At 37.6% G+C, this 19,809-nt stretch overlaps 1 pseudogene; it reads left to right on the top strand.

Annotated features, from left to right (window-relative positions):
• Positions 1 to 793: 793 nt before the first annotated feature.
• On the top strand, positions 794 to 19,062 carry LOC135319423 (guanylate-binding protein 6-like; annotated as a pseudogene).
• Positions 19,063 to 19,809: the final 747 nt, after the last annotated feature.

Below are 19,809 nucleotides of genomic sequence, written 5' to 3'. Positions count from 1 at the left end.
CTCCCTGCTGCACTTCTCATCTTTCCCTTATACACTGCTCCATTTTCTTTCTCACAAATGTGTGCACACAGTCACTTTCTTATCTGACCAAATACATCCCTTTGGAACTGGTCCAATTGGCTAAATTCCTGTGGAAAGAGGGTATCTATGTTAGGAGAGGGTCCATGTGTTAGGGAAGTACAGGCATGCTGAGCAAAATGCCAATAGTGAGCATCTCCAGATAATACAATGAAGGGTTGTTCATTTCCATCTTTAATCTTTATTTTCTAATTATGATAAAAGATATTCATTTAACTAAACATACATAATTATGGAACAGATGTAAAATGTTAAAAGCACTTTACTAACAAAAATACCCAGGAATCCCCGACAAGAGGAAAATGCTTGAATTATACTTGTTGTATACAGCCTTGCTTACATTTGTGCCATGGATTTTCTATTTTTCTTGTTTGCCAAGGAAACTTAAGCCGCCTTTGGCAACTTTACGGGGGGGGGGAGAGATGTATCAAGAAGGGGGGCTATGAAGGCCTTCCAGTGCAGGGCAGCCCACAGAAAGCGGTGGCATGTGTTAAGATGTGACTATTAAATAGCTTTTTCTAATCTCCTCTCACCATGAACTACACACCCATATTCGTACTGTAATCAGTGGATCTAGCATGACTCTGCTAAATGAAAAACAGCATGAATTACTTTTGCTTTCAGCTTTAGTTTTATTACCATCATACTAGATGGACCAAGAAAAGATGAACCTCCTCACACTTTTTTAGCTTTCATGAAGGAGAGTCAGACTGGTAGGAGGAGTTAGTGAGCAAGGTGTGAGAGGCACTGAGAACTGTTCTTGTATCCCCAGTGTGTGGAGCAGGTATGTCCTTGTCTTTTACATGCAGTAAAAAATTGATTTCTTTTCTGATTTTATTGAAATAGAGTCGATTTACAATGCTGTGTTAGTTTCTTGTGTACAACACAGTGATTGATATATATATATGTCCTTTCTCATTATAGGTTATTACAAGATGCTGAATATAGTTCAATAGGACTTTGTTGCTTATCTATTCTGTATGTAGTAGTTAGCAAGATTGATTTCAGATTCAAAGTGACACCTGAGGAAGGGCAAGTAGCCTGCTGTCTGGCATGCAGGGGTCTGTGGCTGGCTTTAGTTCAAAGGAAGCTCAGCTTCTCTGTATGGACCAGTAGCAGCTGCAAAGTGACAGCCAGACACACTGTGTCCCCCTCGATGTGCTGCTCCTTGAGAAAGTCCTCCTGGGAGCCTGCCTGTCTTGCTCTGTCAAGGTCTCTGGGCTGGCGTTAGAATTCAGGGAATAAGACAATCCCTGGCAAGGAGGTTATAGGGAACTGTCATCTATAGAGATTGTTTCTTTTTAATGTTTCTATTAGTCAATTTAAGAAAGCTCGCAGTGAGAGCTCTGTAAATCTCTATGTAGAGATAAATTTAGTCCCCTCACCCCTGATCTTTATTAGTTAAACTTTACGATCACATCAAAACTATCTTTCTCTTTCTGTCTCTCTGGCTTCCTCTTCCTCCCTCTCATTCTCTCTCTTCCCCTGTCCCCCAACCCCCGCCCCCGCATTTGTGGGTTTGTTTTTCATAAGAACATTGGAATCATTTATAGCATGTTTTATACATACACAACCTAGGTTTAACAATCCCTTTGGGTGATTATTTTTTCTGTAGATCACATTTTGAAAACCAACCTGGAACAGGATTGAATAGCTGCAGTTTGTTAATTTGATGTTAAAAATTATGTGACTTATTCACAGCTGAGAAATCACAGGTCTGTTTCTTTAAAACATTTTTTATTGAGTTATAGTCATTTTACAATGTTGTGTCAAATTCCACTGTAAAGCACAATTTTTCAATTATATATGGACATACATACATTCATTGTCACACATTTCACTGTGAGGTACCACAAGATCTTGTATATATTTCCCTGTGTTATACAGTATAATCTTGTTTATCTATTCTGCATATGCCTGTCAGTATCTACAAGTTTTGAACTCCCAGTCTGTCCCTCCCCCCTCCCTGCCCTCTTGGCAACCACAAGTTTGTATTCTATGTCTATGAGTCAGTTTCTGTTTTGTATTTATATTCATTTTAAAATTTTTTGAGATTCCACATATGAGAGATCTCATATGGTATTTTTCTTTCTCTTTCTGGCTTACTTCACTTAGAATGACATTCTCCAGGAGAATCCATATTGCTGCAAATGGCGTTATGTTGTCGGTTTTTATGGCTGAATAGTATTCCATTGTACAAATATACCACTTCTTCTTCATCAAGTCATCTGTTGATGGACATTTAGTCTGTTGACATCTCTTGGCTATTGTAAATAGTGCTGCTATGAACATTGGGGTGCAGGTGTCTTTTTGAAGTAGGGTTCCTTCTTGATAGAGGCCCAGGAGTGGGATCACTGGGTCATATGTTATGTCTATTCCTAGTCTTTTGAGGAATCTCCATACTGTTTTCCACAGTGGCTGCACCAAACTGCATTCCCACCAGCAGTGTAAGAGGGTCCCCTTTTCTCCACAGCCTCTCCAGCATTTGTCATTTGTGGACATTTGAATGATGGCCATTCTGGCTGTTGTGAGATGATACCTCACTGTAGTTTCGATTTGCATTTCTCTGATAATTAGTGATATTGAGCATTTTTTTCTTGTTCCTATTGATCATTTGTATGTCTTCCTTGGAGAATTGCTTGTTTAGATCTTCTGCCCATTTTTGAATTGGGCTGTTGGTTTTTTCTTATTATGTCGTATGATCTACTTACATATTCTGGAGATCAAGCCTTTGTTGGTTTCAGCATTTGCAAAAATTTTTTCCCATTCCTTATATTTTTGTTTTGTTTTACTTATGGTTTCCTTTGCTGTGCAGAAGCTTGTAAGCTTAGTTAGGCCCCATTTGTTTATTCTTGCTTTTAATTATACTGCTTGGGTAGACTGCCCTAGGAGAACGTTTTTGAGCTGTATGTCAGATAATGTTTTACCTATGTTTTCTTCTAGGAGGTTTATTGTATCTTGTGTTATGTTTAAACATTTGATCCATTTTGAGTTTATTTTTGTGTATGGTGTAAGGGAATGTTCTAGCTTCATTGATTTACATGCTGCTGTCCAGTTTTCCCAAAATCATTTGCTGAATAGACTATCTTTATTCCATTGTATATTCTTGCCTCCTTTGTCGAAGATTAGTTGACCAAGAGCATGTGGGTTCATTTCTGGGCTTTCTATTCTATTCCACAGACCTGGTTTTTATAAAGTTGTTTCTCTCACATTTTCCTGCAGCTTCCTTTAACTTTTCCATTTAAAGAGGGGACTGGACAACTCTGGTCATTATAATGTAGCTGTTAGAGGATCCTGTTTTACCTTTGTATTCTTTTCTCCCACAATGAAGAATCAGACAAAAGGAGATGGTACAGGAGCAGTGTTTGAATTTTCTTGCTGCTTTGCTCTGAAAAAATTATAGACCTTGTTTCTTAGTAACCTGAAGTTTGCAGGTTGTGTTCAAATATGTAACCCAATTTGTTTAGTGCAGTTGTTGTGGATAAATCTCCATCTAATTCAGTAAGCATGCATTGAAATCCCATTTTGTGCTGCATTCTATGCTCATATATAAGCTTTGACTTATCTGATTTTATTATCAAAACATCCTCCAGACTGGACTTACCACTTTTTTCATATTACCCCTATAATTATTCTTAAAAACTTAGGTTTAGCTAGGTGAGGCTTCTTGTTTAAGGCCACACAAGTAGTAATTGATAAAGCTGGTATTTTTTAAAAATATTTTTGATAGTATTTGAGGCATCGTGAATACTTGACCTATAAATATGGAACTGAATAGTTGAGACATTTGAATATAATATCATGTTTATATAGTCTGATTATGAAATATGCATAGATATTATAGGGAAATTTTAATATAATGCCAATCAGAAATATGCCAGAAGAACCATGGTACAACTGTTTTTAATACTTAATTTTTAAAATCAAATTTGCCTTTGAAAACAATTACAAGGGAATCTCATATCCTTTTCACCTAGATTTACCCACTGGTGGCATTTTCCTAGATTTGCTTCCTCTCTCTAAATATATGTATATGTCTCTCAATATAATATAAAACAATATTTGCATTTTCATTCTTATTTTCATTTATGGGATTAAGTTGCAAAAATCCTGACCCTTCTCAGCTAAGTACCTTGGCCTAAATCTCTCAAGATTCAGGACATCCTCCTGAAACAGAAGAAGAGTGGCAAGTGGAAGAAGGAGCAACTGTGTGGGAACATTGACCTAAAGTGTGCAGTCTCCTCAAAAAGGGGAGGCAGGAGGGTGGGAAAAGTCTTCAGTAGTTTACCTATGAGGATGATGTTACCTGTGCGTTTTTCCATATATAGACTTCATTATGTTCAGGTAGTTTATTTTTATTCTTAATTGTATTTTGTTTAGTTTTCACATATTTGCAGACTTTGCAGTTTTATTCCATCTATTAATTTCCAGTTTCATTTCATTGGGTTCAGAAAAGATACTTTTTATGAGTTTAACCTTTTAAAATTTGTTGACTTGTTTTGTGGCCTAAAATATGGTCTATCCTTGGAAATATTCCATGCCCATCTGGGAAAACGTGTTTTCTCTTGTTGGATGAGCGTGTTCTGTACATGTCTATTAGGTTCAATTAATCTATAGTGTTATTCAAGTACTCTGTTTTTTCTACTTATTATTGCAAGTAAGGTATTAAACTATTGTATTATTGTTAAGTGATCTGTTACTCAATTCTGTCAGTGTTTATTTCATATATTTTGGAACTCTGATGTTCAGGTATACATATTTAGAATTGTTTATCTTCTAGATAAACTTGACTCTTTTAACATAATGTCCTTCTTTGTCTCTTTTAACAGTGCTTGAAATAACTTTTTTATCTCATATAGATATAACCACAACAGTACTCTTTTTGTTGTTATTTGAATAGAAAATCTTCCTGGGGTGTACAGTAAGGTGGTAGTTGCTCAGGCTGACCTGTCTCCAACCTGTCTGGTGGCAAACCAGCACCCATTCACTCCTTCTAGTCTAGGCTTCTCTGGTCTTTCTATCTGTTTCAGTCTTTCTCCAAGTAGCCAATGGGAATTGTCTCCTCTGTGTAGGACCCCAGGACTGGGATGCCAAGTCTGTGGCTTGACCTACTCACTCCTCAGGGTTAGGGTCTGTTTGCACAGTCTTCCTTTTCCTCTTAGTCCTTCCCTAGTTGCACAGGTCCCAACCTGAAGTTTTTACTCCTCCCTAATTATGTGGAAATATCTCTTGAAATCTTGTTTGTATAGGAGTTCTGCCAGTTTTCAGTCATTTTTCTGTGAGAAGTTATTATCCCTCATCTTGACCCCCCTCCTCTGGAAACAGTATTCTTGATTGGTAGGTTCCCCCCTACCCCATCACTCAGTTTTTAGCAATTTAAACATATCATTCCACTGCCTTCTGGCCTCCAAATATTTTGTTGATAAATTGACTGACAATCTTATTTGATGTGATGAGTTACTGCTTTTTGTTGCTTTCAAGATTCTCTCTTTGTCTTTTGACAGTTTGATTATAATATGCCTCAGCATTGGTCTCTGATTATTTATCCTACTGGAGTTTGTTGAATATCTTGCATTTGTAGATTTATATATTTCATTGCATTGGGAATTTTTTAGCCATTATTTCCTCAAATAATCTCTCTGCCCTGCCTCTCCCTTCTGCTTTAGGGACTTTCATAATGTATATACCTGTCTATGTAACAGTATTCCATAAGTTTCTTAGGCTGTATTCACTTTAAAAAAATTATTTCTTCCTTCTGCTCCTGAGACTTGATAATTTCAAATGTCCTGTCTTCAAGTTTGCTGAGTCTCTTTCCCTGTGCAAGTCTAATCCCCTTTATATGTATTCAAATGCTCTTCCCCTGAGCTTTACCCCCAAGTCTAATTCCCTGTAGAAAATGTGTAAATTCATTCATTGTATTTTCCAGCCTCAGAATTTCAGTTTGGTTCCTTTTTTATTATTTTTATCTCCTTGTTCATTTTCTAATTTTGTTCACATATTGTTTTTCTGATTTTCTTTAGTTATTTTTCTGAGTTTTCCTTTAGCTTTTTAAGCATATTTTTAAAAAGTTATTTTAAAGTCTTTGCCTAAAACATCTAATGCACATGTTTCCTCAGGGTTTTTTTTTTTTTTTTTTTTACCACTTTATATTCTTCCTTTGGAAGGGCCATATTTTCATTTATTTTGTATGCCTTGTGATTTTTGTTGTTGTTGTTGAAAAATTGGATATTTATTTATCTATTTATTTATTTTAAATGGAGGTACTCAGTATTTAACCCAGGATCTTGGACATGTTAAGTACATGCTCTACTACTGAGTTATTACCCTCCCACCCCCTGAAAAATGAGCATTTATGAAAGCAGTCACTTTTCCCATTCTTTGCATACTGGCCTTTTGACAAGGAAGTCTTTTCCTAAGCTGGCTCTTGATTTTGAAACTTGGGATTAAGCTTAGGAGAAGTTGTAAAGTCTTTTTAGGCTTTTTTGAGCATGCATCTTCCCTTGGCCTGTGTGTTGCTTTTTCAGTTTTCCCATATATGTGCTCCTTTTAAGTATATTAATTTCCCAAAGGATGTCTCCTCTGAACTTTTGATTGTCTATTGTGTGTCTCCACCCTGAAAAGAAAAAGAAAAATTGAGTTTCTCTTCTCAACTTTCTATTCTCTATACTTATTTCTGGTCACCACGTACATGAGCATTTTTTCACAATAAGCAATTCTGACACTAACTTCCAAGAGTTAGTTTATACCCTACATATTAAGGGCTCAGTCCCACAGGACTTCTCAGTTCAGATGCAATTACAAATCCAGGTTGTCACCTGTGCTTCTGACTAACTGGCTGTACATTGGAGTTTCCCATCTCTTCCCCAGGCTCAATGATTTGCTTGGATGGCTTAAGAACTCAGGAAGGAAAGTTTGCTTACTAGATTACTGGTTTATTTTAAAAAAGGATACAGCCTATAAACAGCAAAGTAGGAGATGCAAAGGGAAAGATATCAAGAAAAGCGTGTGGAGCTTCCATGACCCCTTTGGATGTGCCACCTTCTAACAACCTCCACATATTCATCAAGCCAGAAACTCTCTGAACCCCTTCAGTTAGGTTTTATTTATTTTTTTAATGGAGGACTTCTTAGATAGATATGGTTGAGTAAACTATTGGTCATTGGTGATTAACTCAACTTTCAACTCTTCTCTGCTCCCCAGTGGTTGGAGCATCAGGCTAAATGTTGCAACTTTCTAATAACATTGATTCCTCTAGCAAACAACTCCATTGTAGTGATCTAGGGGCTTTACAAAATCACCTCATTAACATAAACTCAGTTGTGGTTGAAAGGTGCTTGTTATAAATAACAAAAGACTCTCCTTTCATCTTTATCAGTCTGGAGCTATTTTAGGAATTGAGGACAAAAGAGCAAAAGTTACAAGAAAAATAATTTCATCTCTCTCATCACACAGGGTTTTAAGAGCTATATACCAGGAATAAGGACAATGATCAAATTTGTATTTCTTATTATACATCTCAATATCACACACCCATAATATCTTGTCATAGGTGTCTGCAGGTCATTCTCCCTGCAGCTTTCCCAAGCAATGCCCACTGCTTCTCCCTGCCTAAGACCCAAATAAGGGAAAACATAACAGCCCTTCAGGCAGCCCATGAGATGTCAGAACATTGTAAATGCAGTCTGCTCTGCTCTGTTTATTTTGAAAAAGGGAATTGGAAACTCAATTGATGCCTTAGATAGTCTATTTTATATATTCACTGGTAACCTCTTGCTCTAGGCATCTGTGGAGCTGTCTCTCCACATTTTTCCTTGAGAAATACCTGCTGCTTCTTTCCACCTGATATCCAAGTTTTACCACCACCTACCCCTCTGCCACCCTTCCCTGAGTTTCATGTGAGGTGAAACAGAGACCTGAAGAGGCAGCCCTGACAGGTTAGAACATTATAAAATTCCCTCTCTCTGAATCAGGGGAGGGAATTGGGAAATGATTTGCCACTTCCTTAAAGACCTTACCACAATGGGGACCGAGGGCAACAGAAAAACCACAGAATTTCCTACCATTTTGAATGAGGCTGTTTCTTGATTTGGTATTTGGTTGGTTGCTTTGGACCTTTGACTGTTTTATGGAACTACTGTAAGGTTATTCTAGCCAGTATTTTGGTTGTTGTTTATATCTCCTTGGGGAAACAAGAGCTTAGAGTTTGCTAGTCTGTCATTTTGCTCAAGTATGTAGATTTTCAATCCTTTCTCAATGACATTCACTCAGCCTTTGTGAGAACCATTTACCTCATTTCTAAAGTAGTTATATTAATTTCTGACTTTCAGTCTCTTGTGAATATCAGTTTAGCTGGATATGTAAGTTATTATCAAAGGGCTTGGTATATTGTAGGCCTTCAGTGCATCATAACAATAACTTTAATTATATTATTATTTTGAAATAACACTTTGGAGAGTGATATTATATTATTTCACTACCAATATCATGAGAGACTTGAGGGAATGATGGGGGAAAACCTCTGCAGTATGCTAATTCTAGGTTACATTTTGTCTCATGGAAAGCACAGAACTCTTACTTACCTTATCCTAAGTTGATACTTGCTTTGTATAAGTCTGAGTTAGAGAATGACTGTATAATCTGATTTCCACTAAGAAGCTCTTCTAGGTTGGCAGGTTGCCATGGCATCCAGACCCAAAATGATGGACCCCATTTGTCTGCTGGAAAGTGTCAAGGAGCTTTCAGTGAACCAAAAAGCTCTGCAGATTCTTGGTGAGATTTCTTTGCCAGTGCTGGTGGTGGCCATTGTAGGACCGTATCATACAGGCAAATCCTACTTGATGAACCATCTTGCAGGTCAGAATCATGGTGAGTGTTGTACTGGGTCAAGGACCAATTGCTTGATTCTAGCTAATACCTCAGCTTCTTAATTTTTGTCCTGACCATGTGTAGGGGGAACCAAACTTCTCTTAACAAATCAACTTTCCACTCCTATTTCTCACTGCTAAACCACTGTCTTACTGTAATTCATTATCATATTGTATGTTTTATTCCTGTAAAGCAAAATTTCTCCTACCAATTCTCACAATCCTACCTTATTTTACATGCTTAAGCACTGGACTCTTACAATTGTGTCTACTCACTCTTGAAACACATTTTGCTTTTTTATGGACTATTCTCATCAACATATAAATGTGTTCAAATGTCTATAATCTTAAAAATATTTCCTGTATGTCATATACTACTGTGGCTAACACCTCTCCCCACTTTTGAAAAATTTGTCTGACAAAAAATATAATCTTGATTTTTTTCCCACCTTTTTCTCTTCCCATGTCTGTCTTCAGTCCATTTCTCTCTGGCTTTGAACCTCACCATTCTTTCAAGATACTCTTGTTATGATTATCAGTGACTTCCATTTTGTCTGATTCATGGATTCCCCTTTGCCTCTATGTTGAGCCCTTGCTTGGTATCTTTATCACAATTAATATTCCTTCCTCCTTGAAACAGATGACACACAAAGTAGGACATTCTTGAGGAAATGGAGAAAGCACCAACTCGTATGCTGGGATACTGACATTCCAATAGATCTGACTCTGTAGCCCCTTTGTTGTTTAGATTATCTGCTCTAACTGAATGCTGCTTTCTCCCCTCTCCTCACAGGCTTTCCTCTAGGCTCTACAGTGCAGTCTGAAACCAAGGGCATCTGGATGTGGTGTGTGCCTCACCCACGCAAGCCCAATCATACTCTGGTGGTCCTTCTGCACAATTAGAGCCTGGAGGATGTGTGAATGGTAAAGCAGAAATTCACAGTTAAATCCTTTTTATTCTGGATTTTCCCCTTATCTCTCCATGGTCCTAGAAATTTTAATTCTTTAATCTGTAAAATCTAGAAATCAATTATAGTAAATAAGGCAAACTATGATTTGTTTGAATCTCACTTCTCAGTAAGTTATCATGGTGTCTTAGATAAATTCTTTTATTTCTTGGCACTGTGTGGAAGACTTGATTACATTTAGTAAGTCATTATTGAACGGCTGAGTTCCAGGCCTTTGGACTTAGCATTGTAGATATCAGTGACCAAAGTAAATGTCCTGCCCTAAAAGAGTCTTTAGTTCAATTGACAAGACATTATCTGCAGTCAGATTTAATACCATGTAATTGGGAAAGAAGCAGGCTGGAGAGAAGAATAAATTACATTGCATTGCAATCCCCAATTTCTGGGAATTTCATGGGAGCTCCATGGCTGGAATGGCTTTTTTGAGTTATCCTGATTTTGGGACAGGGGTGCTGATACATTTTTGAAGAGCTGCTCCAGAAGCCTTTCTAATTAAGAGGGCTGACACCTGAATACTGTCTTCCACCAGCACTCCCAACAGCTGGGGGAATAAGTCCTTCAGTTTTGAAAGTCAATCCAGGCAGCACCTGACTGGTTTTGAGAACTTACAGTTAAGCATAACTAAGAAAGAGGAGAAGTATCAATCTGTGAGTGAGGAAAAATTTCTGATTCACCTTCTTAGCTACAAGGTGAAGAGTGTATTTGAGGGTTGGATTTAAGAGACGGGTTTACATTTTCTATGATGAAGTTCATCAACTACTCACAGAGTGTTCTGGAAATCTGTGAGACACCTCTGAATGTGCAAGTTCTATAAAAGTAAGTTTTTGTCCTACAAGAAACATTTTAAAATGGATTTCTGGTGTTTTAGCTTTCTGCTAATGGGTGAAATGAACTATCCCTCCTTTCCCCCTTTTGAGACTTATTTGGAAACAGTACCTACATTTTTATAGCTCTCTCTTTTTTCTCAACAGGAGTTAGAAAGTCTGTGCTTATTTTTAAAGCCATATATCAAACAATGATATAATCTTGCTGTTGAAATAATTGTTTGTCATAACTGCTACTTCTTCTTATCCTAATTGATTATTTTTAAAAACTGGGTTTTGGGGAAAGAAAGTAATGAATAGACTCTTATCCCCCCAAACTCCCATTTAGAATCTTCTCAACATAAACCACAGTTTTTGCATTTACACTGGGAGCAACTTTACATGCCATTTATAATAAAAAAAAAAAAACTATTTCCAGTTTATGCCATCATTTAGACAATGCTATGATTTATACAACTTAGCCTGGGCTTTAAGGCCCTTGATTAGGCTGCATGAAATCTCACCTTAACTTCTCCACTTGCCCTCTGCCCTCAAATGACTCTGTTCTAACTACAAGACCCCTGTCTTCTCCCATCTCTAATTTTGTTTCTCTGGGTTTTCCTGTCTAAAGGGTTCACCTTCATTTCTTCAGTTCCACATTTACCAGTTCTTTAATATTCAGCTCAAGACTTTGAGGAAGCTTTCAGATCACATATTCTTTCTCCAAATTTCATAGCTCTGTTCTTCCTTGATAGACTTCTAAATTTTAGTTTAGTGTTATAGCTATAGGTTTCACTGCTTATATACATTACTGAGAGTAAGCCTTTTACAGATACTTCTATCTTTGTTGCACTTACTGTTATGGATGTTTGTCCACTGCTTTGAAATAATCATGTTGAAAGAAAATTTTCATTTTTAGCATTGCTTTTTTAAAATCTAAGAACAGTGGGGGATATTTAGTAGCTTCCAGCAAGTATTTATTGATTGGATATAATTTAAATACCCATTTATGCCAACTATGGTGTATTTTATATGGACTCTGATTAATAAATATATGCAGAATGAATAAGTGCCCACACTCATCACTGAATTTCTAATTACACAACAGGTACTGTATTAGTTTTTTTGTATATGTTATTTTACTTTATCCAATCGAGGAAAAAGAAATCACTGTGAAAATTAGAATCCTTTTATATATGAATAATTTGCAAACACAAGAAATGTCTCTGTAATTGTCAAAGTTGATATCTGCATTTACATCTGTCTTCAAGCAATTTCTTTGCATGGTGAGTATGTTAGCTGAAATAATAAATGAAACCATGATTGAAGAAGTGTACAGAAGAATTTCTAATGTAGGGGTAAACTTCTAACTCTCTTGTTCTAATGTGCTTTCTAGGATGAGTCTAAGAAGGATTCATGGATCTTTGCCCTGGCCGTGGTTCTGTGCAGTAGCTTTGTCTAGAACAGCATGAGCACCATCAACCACCAGGCCCTGGAGCATCTGCAGTATCCTTCCAGGTCCTGAACCACCATGTTTCACTGAATTCATGGGAATGAGGATAGAGTCAGTCTCTCCTTTCCTGTCATTTAGTTTTCTTGGGTGGAGCAGAGGGGACCCATGGCAAAAGAGTTTGTTTATAATATTTTTATACTAGAGAAATGTGGGAATTGTTGGTAGTGAGTTTCTTTTCCCTAACCAAATCTTAGTTATGCGACAGAGCTTGCAAAACATCAGGGCAAAGTCCTCTCAAACACCTGATAGAGTAGAATATTCCACAGAATTTGTGAATTTCTTTCCAGACTTTATCTGGACTGTATGGGATTTCACCCTGGAGCTGCAGTTATGTGGTCAGCCTATCACAGAAGATGAGTACTTGGAGAATGCCCTGAAGCTGATTCCAGGTATCAGAGTATGGCCTGGGCAGTGTACAGTCCAATAGAGTGTGGGATCTACTAAACAATATCCCTCATCTCTGTGATTGCATTTGTATTTGAGACTAAATCAAAGTCTGTGGAAATGGTGGCTGGAAAGTGGGTTGCAAAGATCTAGGGGCTACAGTTGAAGTTTACTCAAGAAGAGTAAAGTGTAAAGTGAAATTACTCAAAACTAATTTGTTTTTTATACATCTTTAAATTTAGCATCCAGATTTAAATGGGTGCTGAAACATTCTAAAGACCGGACACTGTGTTTCCTATTCCTTCAATTTGTCTCTGTTGAAGAAAACAACTAATCAGCTAATTGTTAGACATAAAACTGCAGTGAAAAGCTTATCTAATGAACAAAATATAGATTTCACATATTATTCTTTTCAAAGAGGGATATAAAACTTTCTAATCCTGTATAATTATATCATCTACAAAATGATTATATGTTCTAAATGAACCTGAAGAAGTGACTGTCTTTACAATCTATGCCTTTTCAATAATACTGACAATTATTAGAACATTCATTTTACCTTCCACACCATAGCTTTCTCCTAATTCCCACATGTTTAACCATGAGTTAATTACAAGGTAATAAATTATTTTCATGGGTTACATTTCCAAGGATGTGTGTCTATTGAATCCTTGAGAGAAATATCAATCCCAATTTATTCATTCTTACATTCATGTTTCTAGTTATGATTTCTCAAAACAGCTATTAAGAAGTTGGCTGGCAGGAGAGGACCAGATATAATCATTTACCTCAAAGAGTTTATAGATTAGTGGTGTTACCTTAAAATTACATTTCAGGTACATTTATACTTCAGAGGTTTTTACTAAAAAATAGATAACACTGCATCAATTATTTTTAGCATCAAAACAGTTTTCCTTAAATAATGAGGATGTCATTCCTAATATTCCAATTGCTGTCCATAATCCCTTGTTTGTAGCTCTCCTTTTTGGTTCCAAAGCTCAATTCCTACATGAGGTTGAGTTAAGCAGAAAGTTTCATGTGACCTTTCATCCTTTTAGCTGCTAGTTAAGCAAACACATCATAGACAACCACTCTACTATGTGCATGTCTGGAGAGACCAGCCATAGGTTTCCTTTACTGGATCAGATGTCTCCCTAAATTTCTCTGCAGTTATATCATTGGTATAAGTCTGATGTTCAAAGAAGTATTGAATGTCTATGTTAAAAGAGTTCTGTGTGTAGAAATGGCAAAGACACACAAATCCCTGCCATGAACACCTGTAACCCCCTCGCCTCAAGACTCTACACACTCTAATCCCTGTTTTTCTGTCCCTCAGGGAAGAATCCCAAAGCCCAAACATCCAATCTACCCAGAGACTGCATCAGGCATTTATTTCTAAGATGGAAGTGTTTTGTCTTTGACTGGCCAACATAGGAAAAAAAAAATTCTAGCCAATATTGGGATGGTATCTCAAGACCAACTGGATCCTAAATTCCAGGAGCAAACAAAAAGTTTCTGTTCTTACATCTTCGCTGATGCAAGGACCAAGACCCTCACAGAAGGAATCATGGTCACTGGGAAAGGTGAGTCTCTTTTTCCCATTTCCATGGGGACTGCTATGTGTTGAATATTTTATATAATGTGCTTTCTAGTATTTTTGTTTGATTCTATAAAGAATTCTGATTTTACAGACATTTATACTCCATGAAGAAATCTGTATACTTTATAATTATCTCACTTTGGGGGCTTTACAAATTCCTTCCCCAAATTGCAACTTTTGTCAATGATATCGGTGGCTCCCACTTATCTGAAAACATCCTTCACTTAGAATATAATCACTCTCTTGGTGTAAAGACAGAATACTGCATGTTTTCAAAGGAAGTCCTATACAACAAGTGTTCTTCACAAGGAGAATTCAAAAGATATTTTGAGAATTTAGAGTGGTCCAAAAATAAATATTAGCCCATAAATCACTGAAAATCCATTCAAAGCCTCAGAATTAGGAATAAATTAAACATGGTACACTTTGCCTCATCTGTCTATCTATGTAATCTATATTGCTTTCAATTTTTAAAATGAGAAACAGTGTTTTCCAGATAGCCCCTAGTATGTTAGATAGAAGTAGATATTAACTTTTTTAGTCCTGTGGCCTGGAAAACCATAAAAATGAAGAGTCAGTAAAAAAAATGAAGGTGATAATAGTAGAAGGAGGTAGGGGTGCGTGTGTGTGTTTGTGTGTGTGCATGTGTATATGACCCTAGAAGCATAGTCTCAGAATCCTGGAGCCATTGACTGATAACTTGATATTTAGCCCCTAAATTTCCTGGCTTCTTCAGGGCTGAGGACTCTGGTTGTGACCTACATGGATAATATCAATAGCGGAGCAGTACCTAGCTTGGAGAATGCAGTGACAACTCTGGCCCAGCTGGAGAACTCAGCTGCCATTCAGAAGGCAGACAACCACTACAGCGAGCAGATAGCCCAGCGAGTGAGCTTCCCCACAGACATGCTGCAGGAGCTGCTGGAGGCTCATGCTGCCTGTGAGAGGGAAGCCCCTGCAGTCTTCATGGAGCACTCCTTCAAGGAAGACAAGCAGGAGTTACAGAGGAATCTTGTTGTAATCTGTTTTAGTATTTACCGTATGTCGCCTCCCCTTGAAGAATGAAACCTAGAAATGTTGTTACCGGTCCCATGGCTCATCTCTCACTCAAGGATAAAGTAGTCCATGTTCTCATGAGGGACAGAGTTTCAAAGGACTACATTTCCTTCTTTTTTGACTGCCACAACTCAGGCAGTTTATCTGGAACTCTCTTTGACCTTCAATGAAAAATCAGAATGGATATCCTCTTGAAATAAATACTTCTGTGGATTCCAAGCCTGTCCAGAACACCCAAGACATTCTTTAGCTGGCTTCTTTTTCTGTGAACACACTCCTATGGCTGGGAACCAAAATTTCTCTTTTCAGATCCACATCTCAGGCCACTTTCAGCTTAGGTTGCTCCTTGTTGTATCTATCATTGAAGACAGAGAGAATCACTGAATGTGGCAGCTTCAAGGAACCACAGAGATTAGGTAATGCAACTCCAACAGCTCAGATGAAATACCCAAAGGAGGTTAGGGAACTTCCCCATGGTCTTCCAGAGTTTTCAGAGCTGTGAATAAATCAAATCTTGTGACTGCTGTTTTATTACATGTTCTCGAACAGGATACTTTTCTCATGAGGAACACAGTTAGACCAATTCTTCTACCAGATCCTTTGGAAATTTACTTCCTCTGTTCCTTGCTTCTGGTGACAGCCCTCTAACTTTCTTCCCTCTAGGAAATCATAAAGAATAAGAAAGAGGATTTCTTGATGCAGAATGAAGAGACATCAATCAAATACTACCAGACTAAACTTGATCAGCTTTCAAAGACACTAATAAAAAGTATCTCAGCAGGAACTTTCTCTGTTCCTGGAGGTCATGAACTCTACAGGAAAGCAAAGGAAATTATTGAAAAGGAATATCACCAAGTGACCATGAAAGGAGTGAAGGTGAGGAATAAGGGAAACATGGGGAACCTACAGAATAGTCAAAGGGGTCTCCTGAAAATCTGAGAGTGCAGCTCCATGCATGCATAAAGAGAGAGTATGGGGCCATTCAAACAGCTGTGGCTTTTAAGGTTCACTGAATGCTATTTATTCCTGAAGAGAGTACAAATGTCAACTCCCAACCATGAGTACAGATTTCTTAAATCCACAAGAGACAGAACAGAAATTATTCATTTTTTTTTACTCAACAACATATTTGACGTGTTGAGCACTGATAATTTACAAGTCAGTCTTTGTACACAAGGATGATCACAAGTGAGACAGGAAGTCAACTACATAGACAAGTTATAACACTCAGGAAAGAGCTACTTAGGTGTTAGAAACAAATATAATAATAATAATTAATAATAATAATAATAGTAATAATAAAATAGTAAAAAACAACAATAAAAATGCAACTAATATATATTGAACTGTTGTTTCCTATAGCCAAAATGTTAAGCTCTTTCCCTAGACTCTTTAACTTAATCTTTCAAATAGCATTAAGAAGCATCTACATTATCAACATTTTAAAGATCTGAACTGAGAAGCATAGGCAGGTTAAAATAAGTTGTCTAAAGTTATAACCAGCTAGTGGCAGAGGAGAACAGCAGCACAATTTAGAGGCACTATTTCACACTGGTAAAGCAGATATGTAAAAGCACCAGAGATTTGGGGTTTGTAGAACTGAACATGATTCTGACTGGCTGGATTCTAGAGTGGGGAGAAGGAAGTAGCACTGGGCAAGAGACTGGAGAGAGACAGGTCACTCTAAGGAGCTTGGACTCATTGTAAGGAACCACTGTGGAACTTTAAACATGAAGCAAAAGTTACATGGACTTAGTTGTCTTTGCAGCACTAATTTCCCTATTGGAAATCTAATTTCTGTGCTCCTCCTTGGTTCCTCAGGCAAATGAGTTCCTCCAGAGGTTTCTGCAGTCCCAGGTGGCACTAGAGAAATCCTGCAGGCAGATAAAGCCCTCACTGATGGGGAGAGGCCATAGCAGGTACGGGGTAGGGCTGGGCTCACATTGGGATGCGTATGTTCTTGCAGTGCCCTCTGACAGGTGTGAGAGCAAAACCTTCCCAATACCGGAGCTTCCTTCCTTTCTGTGGAACAACCCTGCTGCATTTGGAAACAGCAAAGGGAACTGTGATTGGACGCCAGACAGGCAGAGCCTTTTGTCTCACATTCTGAAGTGTGCTCTCGATGGTGTGGAAGTGGGGTGTGGGGGGAGGACTTCAGAGATTTCCTATCTCTCTCTTCAATTTTGTTTGGCCTCTGAGCTCAGGAGGGTGGAGGTCAATTCTTGCCTATATTTTCCCTCTCTAATACCTTCCTGGGGCAGAAGAGTGGACCTTGAAGGAGACAGCTGAGAAGGAACAGGAGCTGCTGAATCAGAAACTGCAGGAGCAGCAGCAGCAGGTGGAGGCTCAGAAGAGAAGTCTCCAGAAACACATAGTCCAGATGATGGAGAAGCTGGTGAGAGAAAGAGAAAACCTGCTGAGAGAGCCAAACAAAATATTGGAGCATCAGCTGAAGGTGAATCAGGCTGTGGCAGTAGTAGAGCTTGATAGCTTTGCCCTGGTACCCCAGGAAGGGATGGGTGAAGGTTACAGGATGGTCATGCAGAGATCACAAGTGCATCTACTGCTTGTGATTTATTAAAACCCTGAAGCCTTTGAATCCTTCCAAAACCTTTAAATTCGGCTCTGTAAGTAGACTTTGGAGAGTTCAGGATGAGTATTCCCCCCTCTACTCCAAGCCCTCAGAGAATATAAATAGGGTTGAATAGCCATTTAGGGAATTTTAAAATGATCTCACAGGGCTTGATTGATCAGATATTCCAACTATGTGTGTTTAATATGAACAACAACTAGTACGCTCTACCAAGATCACTACCTTTTACCAGGAGACCTGCTCAGCCCAAGGCCCTGAGGTAGATCTGTTCTGACATAAAACTACCAGAAATGTCCAGACTTAAAAACACATAGAAATGATAGATTTTACACTTGCTGCATTGCCTCCAGGTGTGGACAGATCCCCAAGCTATCATGTGGCTTGGAGGGATTTCTCTCATTGTTCATCTGAACATGATTTATAAGAGATTTCTATAAATTAGGGGCCATGTGTTTATAACAGATTTCTATAATATGGGTGACAGTGTCATCCTGAGTGGGACTGAGAATTAGTGCAGTCAGACCAAGGCTACCTCTCATTTGCATTTTTTGACTGGAAAATATTACATTTGTCCTCATGCCAGGCTTAGCCTCCTGGCAAAACCCTAAGGTATATGAATATTATTAAGGCTGTAAACTACACTTCCTCTTAATATTTAGGTCCAAACCAGGAAATATTCCTTGTTACAAGAGTCTCCTTTCATGATTAAGAGAGAACAATTTTAGGAATAAAACAAAGATAGTCTGACAAAGTTTTAATGTTTGACAAAATGTAATCCTTGAAAAAATGGGGGATTTAAAAAGTTTTACTTCCTTCCTCATTTTTATTTTTATTTTTTTAGGTCCAAGAAGATCTGTGTACTGAAGGATTTAGAAAGAAATGTGAGGAGATGAGTACAGAGATAAATCATTTGGGAGAGAGAATTGTTGATACTAAAAATGATGATAGTTCCTTGCTTGCACAAGCCTTGGACAACCTTGGCAAAAGAATCGCTTCGTTATTGCCTGCCCCAGCTAACATTCTTGGTAATGTTATGAAAGTAGTGAGCTCACTATTTAAAAAGAAGTAGCTCTCCTTGTAAAGAAATCAGATATATAATATAATATACATGTATGTTCTCTGGCCTATTTCTGATGTGCATGCTTTTCACTTTCATCCAGCAATGCTTTAAATATAAAAAGTGATTTCTAGAGAATACTGATGCCTGGCCCACATTAGATAGAATAAATGCGTGGACACTTTGATATAGTGTGTTCAGCTTTAGGAAATATATATGTGTGCAAAATCATATATATGTGTATGTACATATATACAAGAGTTTCACTGAGGCTTCACTTCTAATGGCAAAAGATTGGAAACCACTTAATGCTCATTTATGTAATTTGGTAATATATATTTTGCATGCATAGAATTCTTTGCAACCTAGAATACTAGGTTGCTAGTAAATAGATAGTGGAGCTCTATTTGTATAAATATAGAACAATCTGGAAGATAGAATGTAGAGTGAAAAAATGAGGCACAAAACAGTTTGTATAATGTGTTCACCGTAAAAAAAAGAAGGCAATTATTTTGGGCACTCATACACATGTATGTATAGTACATCTCTGGAAGATTCATTAGAAATTGGTATCATTGGTTCTTCCTGGAGAAGACAGCTTGGCATCAGGGATGGAAAGGGAACATGCTTTTCATTATATACTCTATATTTTCAATTTTGCAAAGTTAGCTTGTGTTATTTCTCGAAGAACAAAGAAAACAAACTACAATACTAATAATTAAAATAGTAAATGGAATGTGAATAAATGGAATTGCTCATTGCTTCCAGAAATGACATTAGCCTGCTTAATGAGGGGTATAAGACTAAGATCAGAATACTAGAAAATAACGTTTGCATCCTAATCTTGTTTTTGCTTTGGCCTTGGTTTTTAATCCCTTATATTTGCTTCAAAA

This window comes from Camelus dromedarius, chromosome 26, assembly GCF_036321535.1.
Source record: "Camelus dromedarius isolate mCamDro1 chromosome 26, mCamDro1.pat, whole genome shotgun sequence".
Lineage (NCBI taxonomy): Eukaryota > Metazoa > Chordata > Mammalia > Artiodactyla > Camelidae > Camelus > Camelus dromedarius.
The sequence above is the reverse complement of the archived record's forward strand: the minus strand, read 5'-3'. Positions and strand labels throughout refer to the sequence as shown.